Source organism: Lepidochelys kempii, chromosome 12, assembly GCF_965140285.1.
Source record: "Lepidochelys kempii isolate rLepKem1 chromosome 12, rLepKem1.hap1, whole genome shotgun sequence".
Lineage (NCBI taxonomy): Eukaryota > Metazoa > Chordata > Testudines > Cheloniidae > Lepidochelys > Lepidochelys kempii.
Window position 1 is genome coordinate 36099517 of NC_136391.1, and position 21611 is coordinate 36121127.

General features: G+C 42.0%; 1 protein-coding gene across 7 annotated transcripts in view; it reads right to left on the minus strand.

Annotated features, from left to right (window-relative positions):
• The window catches only part of ZDHHC7 (zDHHC palmitoyltransferase 7), a 57954-nt gene that overhangs the window by 23826 nt on the left and 12517 nt on the right, over positions 1–21611 (minus strand). The window contains exons 1-3 of one of the 7 annotated variants that reach the window (XM_073308102.2): positions 15555–15778; positions 5538–5568; positions 4945–5026 (exon numbers count right to left, since the gene is read on the minus strand). The gene's annotated coding sequence lies outside the window, so the exon portion shown is untranslated. Of the gene's footprint in view, positions 1–4944; positions 5027–5537; positions 5569–7150; positions 7209–8844; positions 8881–15554; positions 15779–21611 lie in introns of those variants that run through there. The other 6 variants (XM_073308103.2, XM_073308104.2, XM_073308101.2 and 3 more) reach the window with 6 other exon arrangements.

Sequence of the window (21611 nt, forward strand, 5' to 3'; positions counted from 1 at the left end):
AAACAAACAATTTAATACTGGTACACAGTGATGATGATCGTGAAACTTGGCTGAGGAGTCAGAGGGTGGGATTTTCCCAGGGAATGTCTTACTGCTAAACGATGAACTACCAATTGGCTGACCCCTCAAGGTTTAACTCTCACACTCTACAAAGCAACAGGAAAGGAGGGAGGGCAGACAGACACACACCCTGAGAGACAGAGATGTGCATTTCCACTTTAAGTATGAAGAGTGGGGTCAGAAGTACACTGCCTTGTTAATTAGATCAGCAAGCTGAGACCAGACCGCAGCTGCACCTGCTGCCTAAGGCAGCAGCTCCCTTCATTGGTCCATGTGTCCCCCCTGCTCTATGGAAGATGAGGTAAGCGGGGTGCAGGAGCAAGGGGGACACCCTGACATTAGCCCCCCCTTCTTCCCCTCCCTCCCACACAGCAAGCAGGAGTCTTGGGGAGCAGCTCCAAGGCAGAGGCAGCACATGGCAGTGGGGGAAGGGACAGCTGAACTGCCGGCAACTGATAGCCTGCTGAGCAGCTGCTGCACAGGGAACTGAGAGCGGAGAGCTGGTAGGGGGGCTGCCCGTCCATCCTGGTTCCGTCCACCCTGGTTCCAACCACCCACCAGCTCACTGCAACGGGCTGCTCTTCCTGCAAGCACTGGACAAAGCACAACTTTAAAGGCGCATGTTCCCTAATTGATCAGCAACGTAACAACGAAATGACGTTAAGTGAGGCGTTTCTGTACGCAGACTGGAGATTTATGTACAAATTTGTCATACCTTCTGGTGGCAAAATCTAGTTGTGTGTGTAAAATCGTGAGGCTGGTTTTCTTTGAGGCATTTCCCCCCCATTTAAAAATATCAGTAATTTAAATACCAATTCCCTTATTTGACCAATTACTTTAAAAGGAGGGGAAGTATATTGATTTTAATTTAATTTTTCTGGAACCACTGCAAGTTTGAGTTGAGGAGGAATCTTTAATCCATATTTTTCAGAAGCGTTTTAAATATGAAGAGATTTCTGCCACCCGTCCAGTACAAATAGCGAGAAAAGGGTTGGGGAGAGATGCATTGTCTTTTTTGCTGCCTTTACACCACAACAGAGAAAAGCTTAAAGAAGTATGAACTCGCCCATGTTCATATACAGTGGCACATTACTATGGATTAAAACCCGCAAAACCTGGAAGGGACATAAATCCTCATGCTTCAGGGTATAAACCTGATCAACCAAGGTGATTAGAAAGAACCTTCCTCTATAAGCAGATAATTCCAAAATCTCCCACTTTAGGGTTTCCTCATATCTTCCTCTGAAACATGACCGCTGTCTGAGATAGTATAGTGGATTAAATAGACCATTGTTCTGACCCAGAATGGTAATTCCTATGAATTTTTGCTCGGATACCAGAAACACTATGCTTGTCTGGGCAGTTTCACATTCCTTTCCAACAGTGACAATAGTTAACTTGCAGAAACATAAGTGAAACTTCATGGCTTGAGCAGGTGTAATCAGATTCTCCTGCTTTGGAGCAAAGGAAAGAAAATTTTCCTGCTATTTTGTGTCGTACTTAAAATCAAAACTGCAAACCACTTTAAGTACTTTTTCTAGTCATAACAAAGTAACTGCAGACTCTGCAGAAAAGGCCAATCTATTAAGCAGAGGGTAACAACTTAGAACCCAAAAGGTTTTCGTTGCTTGTTCAGAGGATTAAATAAAACAAGGCGCACAGCTACACAATTCCAGAAAGTAAAAACTGTGATACTCTACAACAAATCGTAATACTCATTTATTTCCTGATGTTTTATGAAATGTTAGCATTAAGAATGAATAATCATCTACCATAAGCAGTCAAACAACAGGTGTGTTTATTGCTTCCTTCTTGATGCCTTGAAATACACCTAACTTCTGAAACAGGAGAGGAGACTGCAGTATTGAAATTCCATGCATGCTTAATGTTATTCCAGGGGAAATAAAATAAAATGAAGTGACCTGTAAAGTCTCCTCAAATCATTTAATGCTTTTTCCTAGTTCAGGTAAGCTATTTCGAGTGCTCTAGCTTGTGCCCTGGAAGGGCTCTTAGTTTAAAGTGGCTAATGATTAAGTCTGTGCTGGTAAATCATTTATAAAGGGAGCATGGGCTACTCCAGAATGTGAAGGACCGCAATGTTTTCATCTGATGACAATACTTTAGGCATCACTGTCGACATAGGAACAGGAACAGCTTCAGACTTGTAGCTTGTCTACATGCACATGGCACCGGTATAACTAAAGGCACGATGCTGCACTAATTTAGTTAAACCGGTATGACTCTACGGTGTAAAAAATTCTTAGCAGCTGTCTTAGTAAAAAAGGAAGAAAAACAGTGGAGGGGATGATGTAGTCTTACACAGAATAAATGGTGTTTCCCAGAAAAAACTGCTATAGGCCATGAAGCAGTAATTCCGATCAGTTCACATGGTAAATTAGCAGGAAGGCCAAGGGCTGCTCGTCACACAAACAGCTATAGGCAAATAAAACCCCTGTATGAATTATGCTCAGCAATTTTCTAAGTAGCAATTTAATCTTGCAGACAGATGTACTCCCTGCTATTCACATTACCTATTTTTGTCTTTCAAAACAGTACTTAGTAGACTAGAATATTTTCACACCATGAGACAAAAATGGATATCAAACCAACATTCATTTCCTCAGAGTTGTTGGTTGCATCACAGCCCTAATGGTAAATATGAGGTTTTTATATGGGCTATATTTTTGTCTTGTTGACTTGCCAAACATCATTTTTCTCCTTGCATTAAAATGGGGCCTACTGCTTTTCAGTCCTGACTAATGGGGGCTTTGCCATACTGAACTACAGCTGTTGTCTCCCATGAACCTGCTGAGTCATCATATTGCCAGTGAAATTTGACAGGATGGTTTCTCAGGTCCAGCGTGGACTTTCTGGAGAGAAATATCAAAAACCTGACCATTTCAATCTGAAAAGGGATGTTTTGATACAGCTCTGTTTTGTGAAAACATTCCAAAGGTTTTGTTTTCATTCCAATGTGGAATGAAAACGAAGTTCAAAAACTTGAACGTTCTTGTAAAACAGAATTTTTTCCAGCCACCTATAACTAGCAGTGTGAAATGGTAGAATCAAAGTTTTATCAACAAACAGGAGACAGATTACAGTCTGAACACAAAGTTCCAAGAATAGCATGCAATCCTAGAAGTACACTCAGTCCTAAAATTGCTATTGATTCTGTACTAGTAAAGGGCATATCTGAGAGAAACTTGAAAGCACTATATTGATTGGTGACAGCTGAGCAGATGTCTCCAGTATTTTTTCTGTGCTAATGGTAGACTCCATATGACTACTGGGATTTATGGTATTTTAGGTCATACCTCAAAACCTTGAGTATATGTACTGCTTTGTTAATCCAAAATTATAATCTACAATGCCTACATTTACCAATTAATTTCTGAGGGATTCACACTTGTGATAGCTGTCAAACAAAGTTACACAAATATATGCATCTTTCATATACTTTTCACCATTTTTCTAGTCTTTATTACTAATTCTTAGCTGTCCTAATTAAAAATGTTCCATCTACTCCCTCCCTCTGACTCTAGTGTCGGATTGCTAAATCAAAGACTTACTCATTCCCAGGACAGACACTATTAACATATTGTAACTATGATTTAGAGTAGCTAAATTAAATTTATTCCATCAAAGTAAAGTGTTCTTAAATCATAGCAACAGTAAATCATGAAGCTATTGGTCAAGTAAATTCTTTTTTGTACAAAAGTCCTCTCTCATTTGAATGTAATACATTAACAATGCTCCTAGTTACAAACAGTAAAGACAGTTGCAGTCTAGAAAATGTCTTGGGAAAACAAACTTTATTTCTCCAATATAATTCATGCTTAAATTAACCTGATTAGGAAAGGTGTATTTCTTTCTAGTGTTTAATATTCAGTGACAATTCCAATGCATCCAATGAAGTGGTCTGTAGCCCACGAAAGCTTATGCTCTAATAAATTTGTTAGTCTCTAAGGTGCCACAAGTACTCCTGTTCTTTTTGTGGATACAGATTAACATGGCTGCTACCCTAAACAATTCCGAATGATTTCACCTTTGAGTTACCAGATTAAAAACAAATGTTGTTAATTTTTGTACAGTTAATACTGCAGCCCCATGCACGTATGCCCACTAGCATCACTAGGAATTTAGGATTCTAAATTGCTGCTCAGGATCAAGCTTTTGCCTCTCTTTTGTAGCTGTAATATGAAGTTTTAAATAGACTATATGACTGACAACTGGAATTTAAGTTAAGAAAACAAAAATGACTTCCCGGGAAAGCAAGAAAAGACTATACACAAGGATTACTTACGGAAATACATCTTTCAAGCATCTTTACAAAGGAATATATTACAAGGAAGTAACACGTAATTTGCAGGGAGCAAAGCTTTCAGACTTGGGGTTGAACCTCAACATGGCACAAAGAACTGAAGGCAAAACAAACTTTATAAGACAGCAACAGGATAATGACATAATGCATTATGTCAGGAAGTTTACCCATAAATAATGGCGTAGAGATGCAACAGCTTTTGGAACCTGTTGCACACAAATTAAAGTAGCAAAACTCAGTAAAACTCAAAGGGCTTGTAAATGGGCATGTTGACTCAGAAATGAGAAGTCATCCATAAATATCTTTCAGCTGGAGCAAGGCTTTAGCAGCATAAAAACATCAAACAAAAACATACAAAAAAAATTCCCAACCAAGGGTTCACCCAGCCCATTGTATTTCAAGACAAATGAGAGCTTTAGAGATTGATTCTTTTAATATTTTAACTACTTTAGCTTTAGACCCTTTCATTTTCAAGTTACTGTATTTTGTTTATGTTTAACAACTGTATTAAAGACAAACATAGCCTAGGTTAAAGTTTCAGCATAATACAAAACCCAACATACCTAACAAATGCTGTGTGTGTTATTCTGACATCATGCCCTTCCTTCAGGCTTCTAAGATGTACATGGTTGTATCTGATGTAATCTGAAAAGACAGTCAAAAACTGGTTAGAACTGCACTGTTGCTTCGGGGTAATAGTTTTAAGTATGCATAATCTATTACAACTGAAGGACTTTGGAAGTGTAAGAAGTATAGTATGCAAACCTATATCAATTATGAAGTAATTTTAGGACTGATCAGTCATGGAATCAATATATAGAACCCTACAACGGGAACTGTGTTGACTATCTAACTGAAGTAAACAATTAACAAAGTCTGTTCTGCTATGCAATTCTTCAATTTTTCTAGACAGACCAGATACGCATACTTTAAACATGATCTATTCCTCCATCATTTCTCTGTCAAGTTTTATTCTTGTTTGGTGAAAATATAAGATAGAGTGTTAAAGGGCTTCAGCCTCCAGAAAGTAATAGTCAATCCATTCTTGTTAGAGCTCTCAAGAAGGCATTTGGTAACAGCTGGGTAAGGCAAGCATATTCTCTATTTTATGTTATCAAAGGGTAAGTTACTATGTAAGTTTAGAACTATTTCTTACCCTAATGATCAATGCCCCCTTTATGGTTAATCTGAAAATAAAACAAATTATTCAAACCTATTTATTCAAAGCAGTCAGTATAATAAATGCAAAAGTTTATGCTAATGAAAATTTAAACAAAAGAGATTCTCTTGACTATGGTAATTAGCCACATTGGTAAATATGTATCTTAATATTCAATATATGCTTGACAAAAAAAAAATCGACATTGCAATCAAAATCTCAATGGTTTCACTGTTTGATTTGAGTTTAAATGTACATGTTGCAAGACAGAAGAAAATGGACTCTACTAGGTACTTTTTGAAGCTATGTGCTACAATTAACTAACAGTGCACTACAGATCACCAGTGGTCCAGTTTGAGACACGCCACCTTAGTATATTACTTTTTATAGTTAATCTGTAGAATAAAAACAGTGAGGAGACGCTGAGTAAAAATATCTATAGCATCCTTAACTCAGTTCTGTTGGGTGCAAGTACCAATTACCGTACATATGGCTTGCAGTTAAACACCTTTAGGTTACCATCAAAGGTTATTAATTGTCTTGTTTTTTGTTTTAAAAAAAGACGACTAATAGTAATAAGAATTCTTAAATTAATTTTTGCTATGTCCTTATAGTATGGGTTCAGCGAAGAGAAATCTGAGAAGTTTAGAAAAGAAACTAAGTTTATTTCTGAACAGTTTAGTCCACAGCACCCACTTTAAGCTTCCTGACACGGCAGTTATACCATTTAATTTGGAAGCTTCAGCTTCATAAGTCTTGGTAGTAACAAATATTCTACCTATTCACCAGCTTTATCAAATGTTAAGCCACCACCTATTTTCAGTGAAAGAATTCCAGTAAAACTAGCCCCTGTTCCAAAATAGCCATTCCTTATTAAGCCAGTTTTTGTAACACATTACATAGAATTTCTCATATTTTCATCAATATTTTCTTGTATTATTAAAAATGAAAACACAAGCCACTAGATTTCCAGGAGAAACAGGAAGCGACAGCTTTCGAGTTCTACCCCTCTTTCTTCACAAGTTTGTGTATTCCTCTGAAAGTCTGAAAGCTAAGCAGAAGTTTAACTGTATGGGATTACTGGATTTTTTGTTTTGCCTATATACTTATTTTTTTATATTTGTTATACTAATTCTCTCAATTTATATTTACTAAATATTAATTAGTGTGAAAGAGACGATTGTTGAGGTAATATCTCTTACTGGACCAACTTGTGTTGGTGGGAGATACAAGCTTTTGAGCTATACAGAGCTCTTCTTCAGGTCTGGGAAAAGATATTACCTCAGTTACCTTGTGTCATTTAAACCATGAGAACAACACTGTTAAAACACTGCAAACTAGTTATTACTGTGACCATCAGCTTGCTGCAAAGTAACATGTAAACATAAGTAGATGTTGATAAGGAGAATGCTGGTTAAGTGAATCACATGATCATCTAAGGTTACCCACATTATCAATAGTTTCCAATCTAAACTTCCATTTTTCATAAATCTAAAAAGATAGACATTGGTGCAAAGATGCCACATCCCAAATCTTTGGGGGTGAAACTTTTAAAAATACTATATCTACATTTACATCATTAAAACTTAGTTCCTTGAATGAGAGATTACCATAAGAACCATGTTCCCTAACTTCTCGATCACAATTGCGCAACATCAACGGCTGCTTATGTGGAAGAATGATAACAGTTGTGTATTTGTAACTGTAATGCGTTTTGTCCTTTCTGGAAAAAACAAAAAACCCACTATCTCCCTGGCCTATCTGTTCTGCTGGCTCACTATATTTGGTCCCTTGCTCCCCTGGTATAGACCTCTTCCAGTGGGAGAATTAGTGTTTGGAAAGCACACAGAAGATATAAAGTGCTAAGGGTTCTAATAGGGTTGTCTGCAGCTTTGCCCAGGACTATAGATTTGTTTACCCCAGTGTGTGTGTCACAACATGTGATTTTCAGTCAGCCAGTGCTCTTCACACATTCTGAGTACAGTTCAAGAAATTAAATATTCTGCCTTAAACTAAAATTAAGCTTTAGTCCAAACAACATTTTCTTCTCAAAATCCTCAAAATCTTTATCATGTCAGAAAACACAGATGCACAGTATGTTCCATGAATGATAACCATTTGCACAAATGATTAATTGAAACTGGATTCCAGTTTGGTTACCCGTTTTAGCACATCTGAGATTTTCCCTTGGAATATACCATCTATCATATAATTTGTATCCCATTGTTTAGTGAAATGCTGTAAACCCAAATTGCAGACATATTACCAGAATAACAATGACATTAAGTCAAATGACTCCCAGGCTGCTTAGTCAGGGATTACAAAATAAAAGCTACTTTTAACAACGTTATTGCAGATTAAGCCACAATGTAATAACATTTAAAATTAATAATCACAAAAAATGTGTTATTACACAAATGACTATTCCAACTACTTAAAAACCTTAAGATTTTCCAGCAGCACTGAGCCAGGTCTCCAATTTCCTTACATACAAATAGTTGCTGGCTAACTCCTTTACTCCCTCACATCCTGCTTCTGCAAGACTGCAGCACTATTTAATATCAGATACTGCATCAAGGTAGTCCTCAAGAACTTTCTTCCAATAAGAGTAGAAAGAGGTTTTGGGAAAACGAAGGGGGATAACTAGTATGTCCCAACCTGTGTATGTGTTATTCACTAAAGTAAAAAAAAAAAAAAAAAGCATGATTTACGACCAACTTTAGCAGGGAAGACTTTTTTTTTTTTAATATATATATAAGAAATAGCATCATTCTGGAAAGTCCAGTCACTGGGATCTTACAATAACATGAAAAAAACTCAATATACAAATAAGATTAAAAATACTTCAGCAATCAAAGTTTATTTTCTGTTTTAGGTTTCCTTTTAAGTTACACAGTGAACCGTTTTTATTTTAAATAAAATTCATGGTGTGGTTGCACGCTGCAAATGAAAAACCTATTTCAACATTTCTACTTAATAGTTGGTGCTAACAACTCCACCAATAGATCTCTGAAGGGAAGCCAAGACGTGCAGTATTATAACACAATAGTAACACTCTGACAGGTCAATTTGTAAAGCTTAAATGTGATTTACTTAAAGCCACCCGAGTCTTAAGACAAAGTTACCTACAAAGCACAGGATTGGTGCAACAGACTTTTAGCTAACTGAAAGCAACAGATTGCCTTTGAAAGGTCAAAATTTTAAACGCTGCAGTAATTCACACCTGAAGGAACGTGATACTGCATACAATTCCATAGGAGGTATGGACAGCAGATAGCAGCTGTCTGACATTGATAAAACTCACCTTCACAATGGTACACACGTGATCCTGATCCTCAAGCTGTCAGACAAAGCTAAGGCATCATATAAAATCTCTCTGTGCAGAGAGGTTAAGTTACGAAGACAGAATCAGTGGCTACTTTAGTAGAAGAATAAGTCCCTTTTCATTATACCTCTGTAAGACTCAGAAAAGACCCTTTGTTAAAAAAAAATCAGCTCTGGCTGGCTCTAGCAACTGTTCAGCACCTGACTCACCTATTATTGTGTATTTACTCCACGTATCCAATATTCAAGGTCACACTGTAACAGCCTAAGCAGTAACAGAATAACTTCGTTTTCTGCAACTGAATTTCAAAAAGGATTCTCTCTCCCCTCCCCATGTGACCCTTATATAAATGATCATCTCTGTGAGCTATAGCTCACAAAAGCTTATGCTCAAATAAATTTGTTAGTCTCTAAGGTGCCACAAGTACTCCTTTTCTTCTTGCAAATACAGACTAACACGGCTGTTACTCTGAAACATCTCTGAGAGCAAAAGGTGAATTTTGGTAAGAGTGTATATTTACACAGTACAATTTAGAGAATTATTCTAAAGTCCCGTATTATGCCTGTCTCTGCTTATCATCACTTCATATTATTTCACTCTACAGCAGGTACATGCATTTGAGTAAAGAAATACTGGAAGTTTCCCCTTTTATCTTTAAAAAGGAAATGTTTCCTCACCCCCCAACCTTCCAAAAAGCAACATAGTTAAACATCGCTGATTTAAAAAATGGCTACTTCAGCTGTACCAAGACCAGTGAAAGCTTCATCACGTGACTGCACATGCCTCTATGTTGGTAACCCCTTACAAATGCCACTAAGACATGCCATCAAGAATTCTGAACAGACAATTAAGCAAAACGAAGCTAGAATCATCATATAGCATTTCTTAGGTATTTATAAATATCACCTATTAGCAACAAACTGGTAACTTTACAATACAAAATTAGCTTTAAGTTTATGTAAATCTCTGCATATCTTGTCCCTGAAATGGTTCAGTGAAGTCTGTTAAACCTTGACAGAGGAATTGCCTACGTGGTGCGTTAGTCTGCACAAGCAAAGATGTAAATTCTAATGCTCACTAGCATGTCACGCACTAACTGCCCCATGTGGACTCTACTTGCAAGCATTAAAAATTCCCTACTGCATGTTAATGTAGTCTCATTTCAAAACAGTACTACATTAATATATACCAGGGAACTTTTATTGCACTAATTGGGCTGTGTGGATCCTGCTGACATGCATGATATGCTGGTGTGCATTAGAATTTACATGCCTCCTGGTGCGCACTAAGGAATCATGTAGACAAGCCCTAAGGCCACGTCTACACGGCGGGTAGTGATCCATCTATCGGGGATCAATTTATCTTTCTAGTCTAGATGCGATAAATCGATCCCCGATCGCTCTGCCGTCGACTCTGGAACTCCACCACGGCAAGAGGCAGAATCGGAGTCGACGGGGGAGCGGCGGCCGTCGATCCCGCACCGTGAGGACAGAAAGTAAGTGATTCTAAGTCGATCTAAGATGTGTTGACTTCAGCTAGGCTGTTCTTGTACTGAAGTTGCATATCTTAGATCGATCCCACCCCCCTAGTGTAGACCAGGCCTAAGATACAACTTCCACTGCACCCTGAACTGTACTAAACTGGCTCTGGCAGGCAGGGATGTGGGATTTCTAAGTACACTGCCACTGATTCCACAAAATCCAGCCTCAAAACAAATAGTAAAAGCAACCCAGAAGTTATGACAGGTGGAAGTTAGGGTATCCCACAGTCTGCTTTCACATATACCAAAGATTCAGGTAGGCACTGGCCTGGACAAAATAGAGCAAGTGCAAAGGTGTCATATAGTATGCAGGGATAGCTTAAGAATCAGGAATGCCTGACAGCCTCCCTGCTCCAGATAGTCAATTTCTCTTCCTTTTTTAACTCTTACCCAAGAAGAGGAAAATTCATTGTGTGCTTCTATTGCTACACCTAGGCGAAACATGGAGTCCCAAGTTGAGTTTTTCATAGGTCTGCAGATGCCATGGTAAGTTTAAGATGCGATTTTAAATCTATGAACATCTCATCTCCTACCTTTCCCTCCTCTCATTCCATATCCAAAGCCCTAAGTACCTGTCAACTTCCTTCTCCTGAATATCATTCAGCCTAACCATTCCCTGAAACACTGATTACTGTAACCTCTTCCTTTCTGGCCTCTCAACTTTTTCCAGACTGTCCAAATGCCATTGATAGACATCTTTCATTTCCCTGTGCTCTGCCCATCCCCCTATGTCACCTCTTTATCTTCACCCCACACCACAGAGTCCTATAAAAATCTAACTTTCATTTCTCTCTCTGCCTCTGTCTCCCTACTCCACTTTTCCTCCCAATGCTCTCTTAGGCCCAGATCGACAAAAGTATTTAGGTTCCTAACTCCCACTGATTTCATTAGAAGTTAGGAACCTAAATACCTTTGTGGATCTGGGCCTCGATCCCTTTGGCTTACCCAGGCTCCTTTCCCACCTGCCTGCTCCATACCTTCTTCCGTGCTGTCCCCTATGTCTGGTCTAGTATTCCTCTCCTCTCTCCACCTTAAACCACTTCAGGCAATCTCTCCTTCTTCCTTATAAATATTCTCTTCACTAAGCTGTTTTCCTGGCCTACTGCATTTGCCTTGTCTTATTAGACTAACTTATTTGAAGCAGGGAATGTGTCTTCATGTACATAAACTACTAAACAAATGATTGTTAAAAAACTGTGTTATCAGCTCAGCACAGAAGGGCACAAAACCCCTCAACTCCTACTGAAGTCAATGAAAGTTAAGAGCGCCCAGGACATCACAGGATGAGGCCTTTAACTTTTTTTAAAAAAAGACCTTCAAGATGTTTCCACTACCACACAAGAAAGAGTAAAATGTGGCTGTGTTGTAAAGTTATAATATATTCCTAATGAAAATATTTTATATTTAGAAATGACAAAAATCTGCTGACAGCAGTAGTCTTCTAACCACTATGTTCTTTCTCCTGCTTCTGAATCTAAAACAGTCCATCCTTATAAAGAATACTAAACAATACAATTCACTACCAAAGAAGCATATGATTTACTAACACAGCTATCTGGAATTTTTTTTCCATTAATACATTTTTTGTAAGATTACCATTAGATGGTCACAAGGTTGTCACCCCTCATTATATAAACTACAGCTCTGAGACACCCTGCATAAAAACAAGTATTGAGAATGCATCTCCATAAAGATACATTCAAGTTACATTGCTATCATTGAGATACATTCATTTATTATCATGCTAAAAATATTGTTGTTTCATTAAGTCCATCTACCCCCACAACTTTTCAGAATTTAGATTTGCCATTGTCAAATCCTCGCTTAGGCATTAGCCAGAAGATGTGACCTACTCACTGCCTGTGCTCAAAGTCAACACAGGATTTGGGATGGCTGAAACTCCTGAAGTTCCACACTTATAGCAGTTTAGGTTTAAGACACAGGGCTCAATTCTCCACTAACTTGCACCTTTTATAGCAATCTTACACCTGTGTAAAGTAAGCGCAAAGTGGGTGTAATATGCTACCTTTCTGTTTTGGTAGCTCTTTACACAGGTAAAAGTACTAGCCAAGGCGTAAGGCAGTTGAGAAACAGGCCCAGAATTGATAACCCACTGAAACAAATAGGCAGTTCACATTTCTAGCAAAATTTCAGTCCACTCTTCCACAGCTGGAGTTGGAAAACCCATGCAAAAAAAACATCCTCCAATAGGACCTCTATCACAACAGGGATTTGGCGGAAGGGGTAGCAGATTTGCCTCTGCATAGATCCACTAACCAATAAATGGTAGAAGTTCAAATAGTTGGGTTACATTAGAAAGGACAGAGCAGCTGGATAGAGGCGTTTACCCCGGAAGAACACAGCACAGACTACATCTCCGGGCTGTGCACTGGTGGTAGAATTTGTGCCTTAGCTGGTTCAGATCTCTATTTTTTCAGATTCAGGCAGACCCGACTCCCTCTGTTCCATTCCTGAGGGCTAGAAAGCTATTGCCTTTTTAAAAAAAGTTAAGTTCTGCACCAATGGCCAGGAAAAATTTCCCCACTTGCTACTAATAAGTTGATGTGTCAAGATCCTAAATTACAAGTTTTAACATATCTGCTCTATCATTTCCAAGTTTAATCAATTTAAGCTAAATCCTTACCATCATTTGAATGTGGTTTGCCATATTTACTGACTGTACTTTACAACACAACACATTTTTCTGTCAATTAATATGCCCCAGAAGTGATCTTTCCTTTCAGAACTCAATAAGTCAACAAAGATCAAAGCTGAACTATTTTCACAAGCCTGTCAAGTTATTCCATTGTCAGTATTAATCTAAACCACTGTGATAAGTGTTATTATTAAAAAAAACCTCAACCATTTTGTCTTCTGAGCATGCCATACATGCAAAATCTGCTGGTTCTTTCCCATGCTTCACCAGCACCTCAGTTCCTAAATTGCTGTGTTAGACTATTAATTCATTCCCCTTGGGAGTAACCCAGGTAATGCCGTCATAAAACACAGGTAAAAACTTTTTGATTCAAATACACACAGCACAAAGTATTTGAAATCAAAGTCAAAGTGAGCAAGTTAGAGAGACAGAACTGTAAGATGATTTGACATGTGCTTCTTCAATACAAAGGGTTGTCAGGTTCTGAACTCTAGTCTAAAGGGATTTTACGTCAGTTTTATGTAGTCATGAGTCACTAGGCCCCAGTGTTTTTCTACAAATCTGACAAATTAGATACATCATCCCCTGACTGAGCCAATATTTCAGAAGATCTTCTAAGCCTGTTATGAATGCACATAAGTAATCCCATTGAAGTCAACGGGACTACTTATGTGCTTGAAGCACATGCGTAAGCATTTGCAGGATCAGGGCATATGTTTATACATTCATATCTCCAGCAAACCACAGAAGAGTGATGAAGTCATGACTTGGGGTCTAGATACCATGGTACAGTGTATCCTACCCCAGTGTACAATAAGCAGGGCATCCCAGGGGTTATCCAACTTTATAGCGTAGCTCACATTATGATTTTATTGTGGACACCTCGCTTCCACTTGGATTATGTCCCTTTATTTGCATGCTCTTAATTTAATCTCCCCTTTTTATGTATTCTGTTCCTCCCAGATGGAAACAAAGAGGCAGCTCCATTTAAGAAGCTAGATCTCTGTGGCCCACCAATAAGCATTGCCCAGATAAATTTGAGAAACTGTGGAACAGAATGTGTGGTGCACCAAGAAATTGCAACAACTTCTTTGCCTACTTCAGCACTAGTGCATTGCTTAAGAGAAGTTTCAGATCTCTATTACTTACAGGGTAAGTACACTGAGGGGAAGTATATTGCCATTTTTATTAATTGTGATGCTAGAACTGTTTACTTCAAGTACTTTTCAATTTAGACTGCAGCACCAGCATGAGATTAAAAGACTCAGAAACTAATTTCTTATTCAACGGCTGCAGAAACTGAGAATATAATTGATTTTATCCAGCACACTCAACCAGCCAAAGAGAGCAGCAAATCCCAGCTCTGACACACACACACATACACTGTTCATTGCAGTCACCAATAATGGGATTGAGAATGGATTTGGGGGTGGGGGTGGAGCGAAAAGTTGGTTCTGTCTGATATTTTATTGATTAAACTCTGCTCCCTCCTGGTCTGACCCTCTGATCGAATGAGATGCAGACACTGCCCTAGGCTGAGCCGTGGGGAGGGAGAGGGCTCAGTGCCAAGGCATGTCCCAGCCTCCCCCCATAACAATGGAAGCAACAACAGAGCCCTGGCCAGTGATTAGGGAAGAGAACTCTAGAAGAGGAGCAACTTGTGCTGTGGGGGCAAGCCGTGAACCCCCAAAAATGGAGACCAAAAGCAAGTGGGGAAAGGAAAGTGAGCAGGGAGAGATGGGGGATGGCTAAGTGGGAGAGCGGAAACAGAAAGCAAGATAAGGAGGAAACACAAGGAGCACAGCAAGGCAGGGGAAGATGAGGGGGAGGGGGGTTGGGGCAGCAGAGCAAGGTGGAGCACGGCACAGCAGGGAGGGGACAAGAGCAGGGGCTGGGCGAGCAGAGCAGAGAGGAGACAAGAGGAGGGACTGGGGGGGCAGAGCAAAGGGGGGGCAGAGCACAGCAGGGAAGGGACGACAAGAGGAGGGGCTGGGGAGCAGAGCAAAGGGGGTCAGAGCATAGCAGGGGAGGGACAAGAGAAGGGGCTGGGGGGCAGAGCAGAGAGGAGACAAGAGGAGGGACTGGGGGGGCAGAGCACAGCAGGGAAGGGACGACAAGAGAAGGGGCTGGGGGGAGCAGAGCAAAGGGGGTCAGAGCATAGCAGGGGAGGGACAAGAGAAGGGGCTGGGGGGGCAGAGCACAGCGGGGGGCAGAGCACAGCAGGGGAGGGACAAGAGAAGGGGCCGGGGGGCAACGCAGGGAGGGGCCAGGAGGGGCGGGCGGCGGCGGCATAAGTCGGGGGCAGATGGGCCAGGAGGATGCGCTGGGGCGCAGAGCGCGGCGGCGGCGGCCAGGAGGATGCGCTGGGGGGCAGAGCGCGGCGGCGGCGGCGGCGGCGAGGGGGGAGGAGGGACTCTAGGGGGGCAGGGCGGAAGCCGGGAGGGTCCCTGAGGGAGACCCCGGGGCGCGGTACCGCCCCGGCCCCGCACTTACCGCAGCCGGGCCCCCAGCGCCGGGCCCCCGGCGGCTCAGAGAGCAGCGCGGAGCCCGGCCCCCCGGTCCTGCTGGCGCGGGGCGGCACGCGCCAGGGCCGAGCCCATCCCGGCGGGCGCCCCGGGCTCTGCGGGCAGCGACAGCGCGGCGCGGAGCGACAGGAGCAGCGAACCCCGGAAACGCGGAGAGAGGGCGGTGCGGCCCCGCGCCGGAAGCGCGATTCCCCCGCATTGCGCCTGCGCCTCGGCCGCGCGGAGCTGACGGGAAGACGCATGCGTAACGCGGCCGGTTTCCAGCAGCGTCTCGGAAGTGCGCGTGCGCCCCCTGGCAGGCTGGCTGCGAGGCGGCGCGTGACTCTCCGGCGGGCGCGAGAGGCAAGAGGTAGGCACTGCGCATGCGCCCCAGCTGCCCAGTCTAAGCAACAGGATCCAGGCACAAAGGGGCGTGCCTCTAGAGCTTCGCAAGAGCTATGGGCAGTGCCCTGCCCCGTGCAGCCCCACTGCTCCATGCACTCGCCTCTTCCATCACAGGGTTACCAGGAAACATTCCGGTGCAATGCAGCTTGTTGCGTTAAATGCTCCAATGAGAAATTTCAGTGACAACAGCCTTGCTCAGGATTAACATGCAACTGGTATGCGTGATCCTTCAGAGAGAACGGCTGCTTAAATGAGGACTCATTTCAGTGTTTGAGGTGTTCATCTATAGGCACCATTCTCAAATGCATTCTGTGGGTTCTAGCCCCAAGCACTTCTGCACCTGCACTCCCACCCATCCACCCTTACAAGGCAGCTGCTGGAGTTAAAATCAAGCGCAAAAGGCTGAGATAGGAGGAGTCCCTCTGCTAATACAGGTTGGAAAACAGAACCCAACCAACCCGGTTGATATTTATGCAGGATGGTTGTCATAACCGCTGGTGTTCCATTCAGCTTCAGGAAGCTGGTACAGGGTTGAAAAGATAAACTGGTGGTGTCAATGTTGCTGACGTTTAGCATCAACTAACATGCTAGCTGGTTGGAGTTACTTACTTGTAGCTGTCAAATCTTAGATATTGCCTGTTGCTGGACTCCTATTCCTCAGTGGGAACGGTGTAGGAAGCACAGACTGATTTGTCAGGCATGGCGACATTGCATAACCAGAGACCAGCAACTGATAGTTGCAGCAGCAGCAGCTAGCGCAGGGGGGAAAAAGCAAGCCAACAGTAAGGCTTCTTCCTTTCCTTCAGCATTTTTAGGCTAGTGTATTGGCTAGCTTCTCTCAGAAGCTTCTAGGCAAATCAGACCGGGTCACTCCACTTCTGAGGTTGCTGGTGTGACAGATGAGATGCTCTGTAACAATCCAACAATGTGGAGAAATATGAAAACACTGTATGTGACCTGGTCAGTGAAGGGAAGTTGTTCCACATCAGCATATTGACCTAGCTTTATAAGGGGCTATGGGAAAAACAAGCAGTAAAACACAATAGCTATATAAAAGCAACTTCCCAGCTAATACCCCTGGGGGAAGCAGTTACAAGACAATGGCATCCTTCCATGCTCCAGGCCAAAGTGATACAGCTGTTCTGCCAGTGCTGGAACTAAAATGAAAGACTATAAACAGTTAAAAAAGGATACCCAGAAGTCACAGCCACAACATCAGCAGCTCATTCACCTGCACATCTACCAATGTGATATATACCAGCATGTGCCAGCAGTGCCCCTCTGCCATGTACACTGGCCAGACCGGACAGTCTCTACGCAAAAGAATAAATGGACACAAATCTGACATCAGGAATTATAACATTCAAAAACCAGTAGGTCACTCCCTGGTCACTCAATAACAGACTTAAAAGTGGCAATTCTTCAACAAAAAACATCAAAAACAGACTCCAACATGAAACTGCTGAACTGGAATTAATTTGCAAACTGGACACGATCAAATTAGGCCTGAATAAGACTAGGAGTGGATGGGGTCATTACAAAACCTCATTTCCCCATACTGATTTCCCCCTACTGTTACTCACACCTTCTTGTCAACTGTTTGAAATGGGCCACCCTCGTTACCACTACAAAAGTGATTTTTCCTCTCTTGGTATTCTACAGTTAATTGAATTGTCTCATTAGACTGACCCCCACACTTGGTAAGGCAACTCCCATCCTTTCATGTGCTGTGTATTTATACCTGCTACTGTATTTTCCACTCCATGCATCTGATGAAGTGGGATGTGGTCCACGAAAGCTTATGTCCAAATAAATTTTGGAGTCTCCAAGGTGCCACAAGGACTCCTCGTTGTTTTAGTTAAAAACAAAAACACACTCAGGGGTAGGGTTGGGCTGTCAATTGTCAAGAACTGTCCAAGGAGACCTCCTGATATAACCAGAGTCTCTGAAGAGGAAGTCTGAAAAAGCTGGGCTTTCCCAGGTCCAGGGAATGGTAAGGCTTAAGGAAAAGAAGGTATGAGTAGAGACAGGTTGTTTGTTTTGTTTTGTTTTTAAGATCTGTTTTCTCTTAAATGTTTTTGTTGCAAAATAAATAAAACATTGCTTTAAGAAGACTGCTTGGTTACTGAATACCAACAGCATTGCTCTTAGAGACAAGACGACTGCAGGTGCTGAACATAAATCAGACCTGATAAGGTCATCACGGTTGATCACAGGGGACTGCTCTGCAGCCCAAGGCATGGTCAGAGTGGGAGAATCACGTGATTCTATCCTAAAAGAGAGGGGACAGCTTGAGGCCCAAGGCCTGAGAAGGGTGTACTTGAATTGCCCAGGAGGGGTCAGAAGTGCAGTTAACAACTGTGACAGCTGGCATCATCAAATGGGAGTGGATTAGGTTACCTTTACACAAAGGAAAAACCTTCCTACTCCAGTAAATTTGGGGTAAGAAAGTCCATAGATCCAAAAATATACCTATTCAGTTGGTCCGTAGGTAGTTTGAGGCATTTGAGGTCATGGGTCAGTCCAAGGCATTATCTCCACCATCCTAAAGGTAGCAAAAAGTTGGAAATCCTATGAAGATGCTGATCATCCATGCATTCAGCCATGCACAGAGAGGGAGAGTTCCTGTTTTAAGGACAGATGCTTTTAACTTCCCCCTTGATATTTCAATACTCAGCATCAGACTTTGAACAGCATTTTTTTGACACAATGGGTGGTCAGAGTAAAGTCTTTTCCTCCTTAAAAAACACACTATTTGGGGGTTAAATTTTTATATGCAGGCCTATCTGCCTCACATTTTCTTTACACCTGAATCAACAGGAAGTCCCAGAACATTATTATTTGTATTACCATAGAGCCTAAGAGCTCTGGTCTACAGCATTGTACCCCCCTGTGCTAGGTGCTGTACAAACACAGGGGCGGGGGGGGGGGAGAAGAGAGACAGTCCCTGCCCCCAAAAGCTTACAATCTAAATATAAAAGACGAGAGAAGTGATTGCAGACAGACAAAATAGGGGAGACCAAGGAAACAATGAGACAATATTGGCCTGAATGACAGTGCTCTCAACAGACCAGTAGCCCAACCATTATCAAGATTTTTGTAGGCCTCATGGCAAAGGAGAGATTCAAGGAGGGTTGTGAGGAAGGATAACGAAGGCTAGTTTTGTGGATGTTTATGGGGAGTGCCTCCAAAGTATAAGGAGCAGCAGGGGAGAAAGCATGATGCTGCTTGTTTGAAAATATAACAAGCTGGATGGAGGCTGGCACCATGGGATGATCAAAGTGGGAACATGGGACTAAAAGAAACACTTTTAGAATATAGGTATTGCTAATGTGATAACCCGCACCCACACTCCCGAAGGGCATGGTTTGAGGGTTCAGAGGATGGTCCAACCATTCAGTTTATTAGCACAGTACTATTGTCAGGAGCAAGAACAAGCCACCAGATGGTGCTAACTGTGAGCAATGCTTTCCTGTCCCTAGTGCCTGTTGGAATCATGCCTTGGCCCAGTGGATCTCTGCAATAGGATGTACCCGCCTGCATTTTTTAAACCACATCACTTCATCAGCCAACACATATATAAATATAAAAGTATGCACTTTCCATCTTCCCCCGATAATCCCAGTGCCAGTAGCCTAGTACTGGTGTGCAACCCTACAACAAGCTAGTGTATGCCTGCAATATCTAGATAAAAAAGTTCTGGACAGACGATGATTTGATTTCAGTCTTTCTAAAGGGATTTTTATTGAAGTTCTGCACATCATTTTATTATGGTATTTCATTATTTTATTTTTGTTATTATAACAGATGCTTACAAATGATCTTTTATAAATAAGATTCAGAAGGGGGAAGCTGTCATTTTGTATATCAAACCATTTAAAACAAAACCGTAAACAGTTGAACTATGACAAACTTTGAAAAAAAAATCACAGGTACTTTTTTTTGCAGTGCATGATTTTTGCCTTTTGCAATAAATGCAATCTAGTGGGTCACTGAAAGAAACAGCATAAAGCAACATCTGTGCTTGTCTACACTAGAAAGTTTCACTCCTTTAACTATACTGGTATAGTTGAAGTGGCAAAAAAAAACAAACAACCTACTGACTGTGGATACAGTTATCATTATATAAATGCTTATACTGCCATATAGTTATTCCATTTCAGGAAGTGAAATAAGTTATACCGGTATAAGGCACCTCTTTGTTGTTTCAACTGTGTCCACACTAGGGCTTATATCAGTATAACATCACACCCTAACAGACATAGTAATATTAATGTAATTTTTTTCTAGTTTAGCTCAAAGCTTAATCATGGGACACGAGCAACTTAAAAGCATGGGCCCCAGTCATCACTGTGTGTTGATCCCTTTATGCCAGTGTAAAGGGGCCATTAAGCTGATAGATATATCTTCTGGGGACTCTACTTCACATAGGGAGTTAACCAGGCTGAGAAACAGGTCCATGTCCCATCTCTGCGAAAGCCCCCAACACAGATGTTTTGGGATGTGTAGTAAAGTAACTCACCAGTGTGCTGCCTTGTGGCCAGGACGAGCATTGCAATGTTTAATTCCTCATAGTTCTCCTGCTGCCCAGGCACTCTAGTGCTCTCCTTTTGCCTTGTGACTTGGCCCTCGGGCTGGGTCACCTTTGGTCTCACCCCTTTTGGGGTAAATCAGGGTTTTCACTAGGGATGTAAAAGGTTAAACAGTTAACCGGTAAGCATTAGGCTTACCGTTAACCAACCTTAACCATTAACCACACCAGCAGCCTGCGCCGGCTGGAGGGACCCCAACCCCAGCCGCACCGGGCCGGCTGGAGCAACCTCAGTTAACAGTTAATCAGTTAAATGATACAATTTTAATCGTTTAACCAGTTAACCTTTTAAACCGATATTTACATCCCTAGTTTTCACTCAGTAGTCCTATGCCCTTACACAGGTTGATGGTCTTGGTCCAGGCTCAAATAGTCCTTCAGGCCTCTTGTGTCTTCCAGCTAGTCCTCCCAGCAAGGCTGTAGGAGAACTGAGTCTCTCTTCCTATCCTGGGTTCCAGCCCAATAGCAAGTAGTTAAGGTCAGACCTCTTGCTTCTTCCCTAGGCCATTTCTTACACAAGCTCACCTTCTCCTCCAGGGGCTCATATTCTCAGCAGGGGTCTGCACTGGGACCCAGACCCTAGTCTCAGTCCTCAAAGTAGCAAAAAAGACAAGAAACTATAGTAACAGAAATAAAGAGCAGCTCCAACTCCTCTGTCCTACCCAGATCCTCCAGCCACCTGTCCCACCACTCTGTGTTCACAGTCAAGGTAGTTTGGCTCTACTGTGCTCCTCTGTGGGAGCTGAGGGTGAGAAGTTTGTCCATCTCCCCCAGGCTGAGGCCTTCTGACCAGACCTTCTCCCTTTTTAAGGCTTCTCCAAGGCTCCAGTTAGATGGGGCTGCCAGAGCCAAAAGCTGCTTCTTAACACCTTCGTGCCTGGTGCTGGCTTTGTATACCCTGTCACAGGATGTGTCCAGAAGACTGAGTAGGGGAGCGGCCAGGTGCAAGTTAGGGCTGTTGCACAAGCTGGCTGGAAATTGGGGCAGCCCTTGGGCATAAGTGGCTCCTGACCAGAGGTACAAATGTGGCATGGAGCCACAGCATAGGGA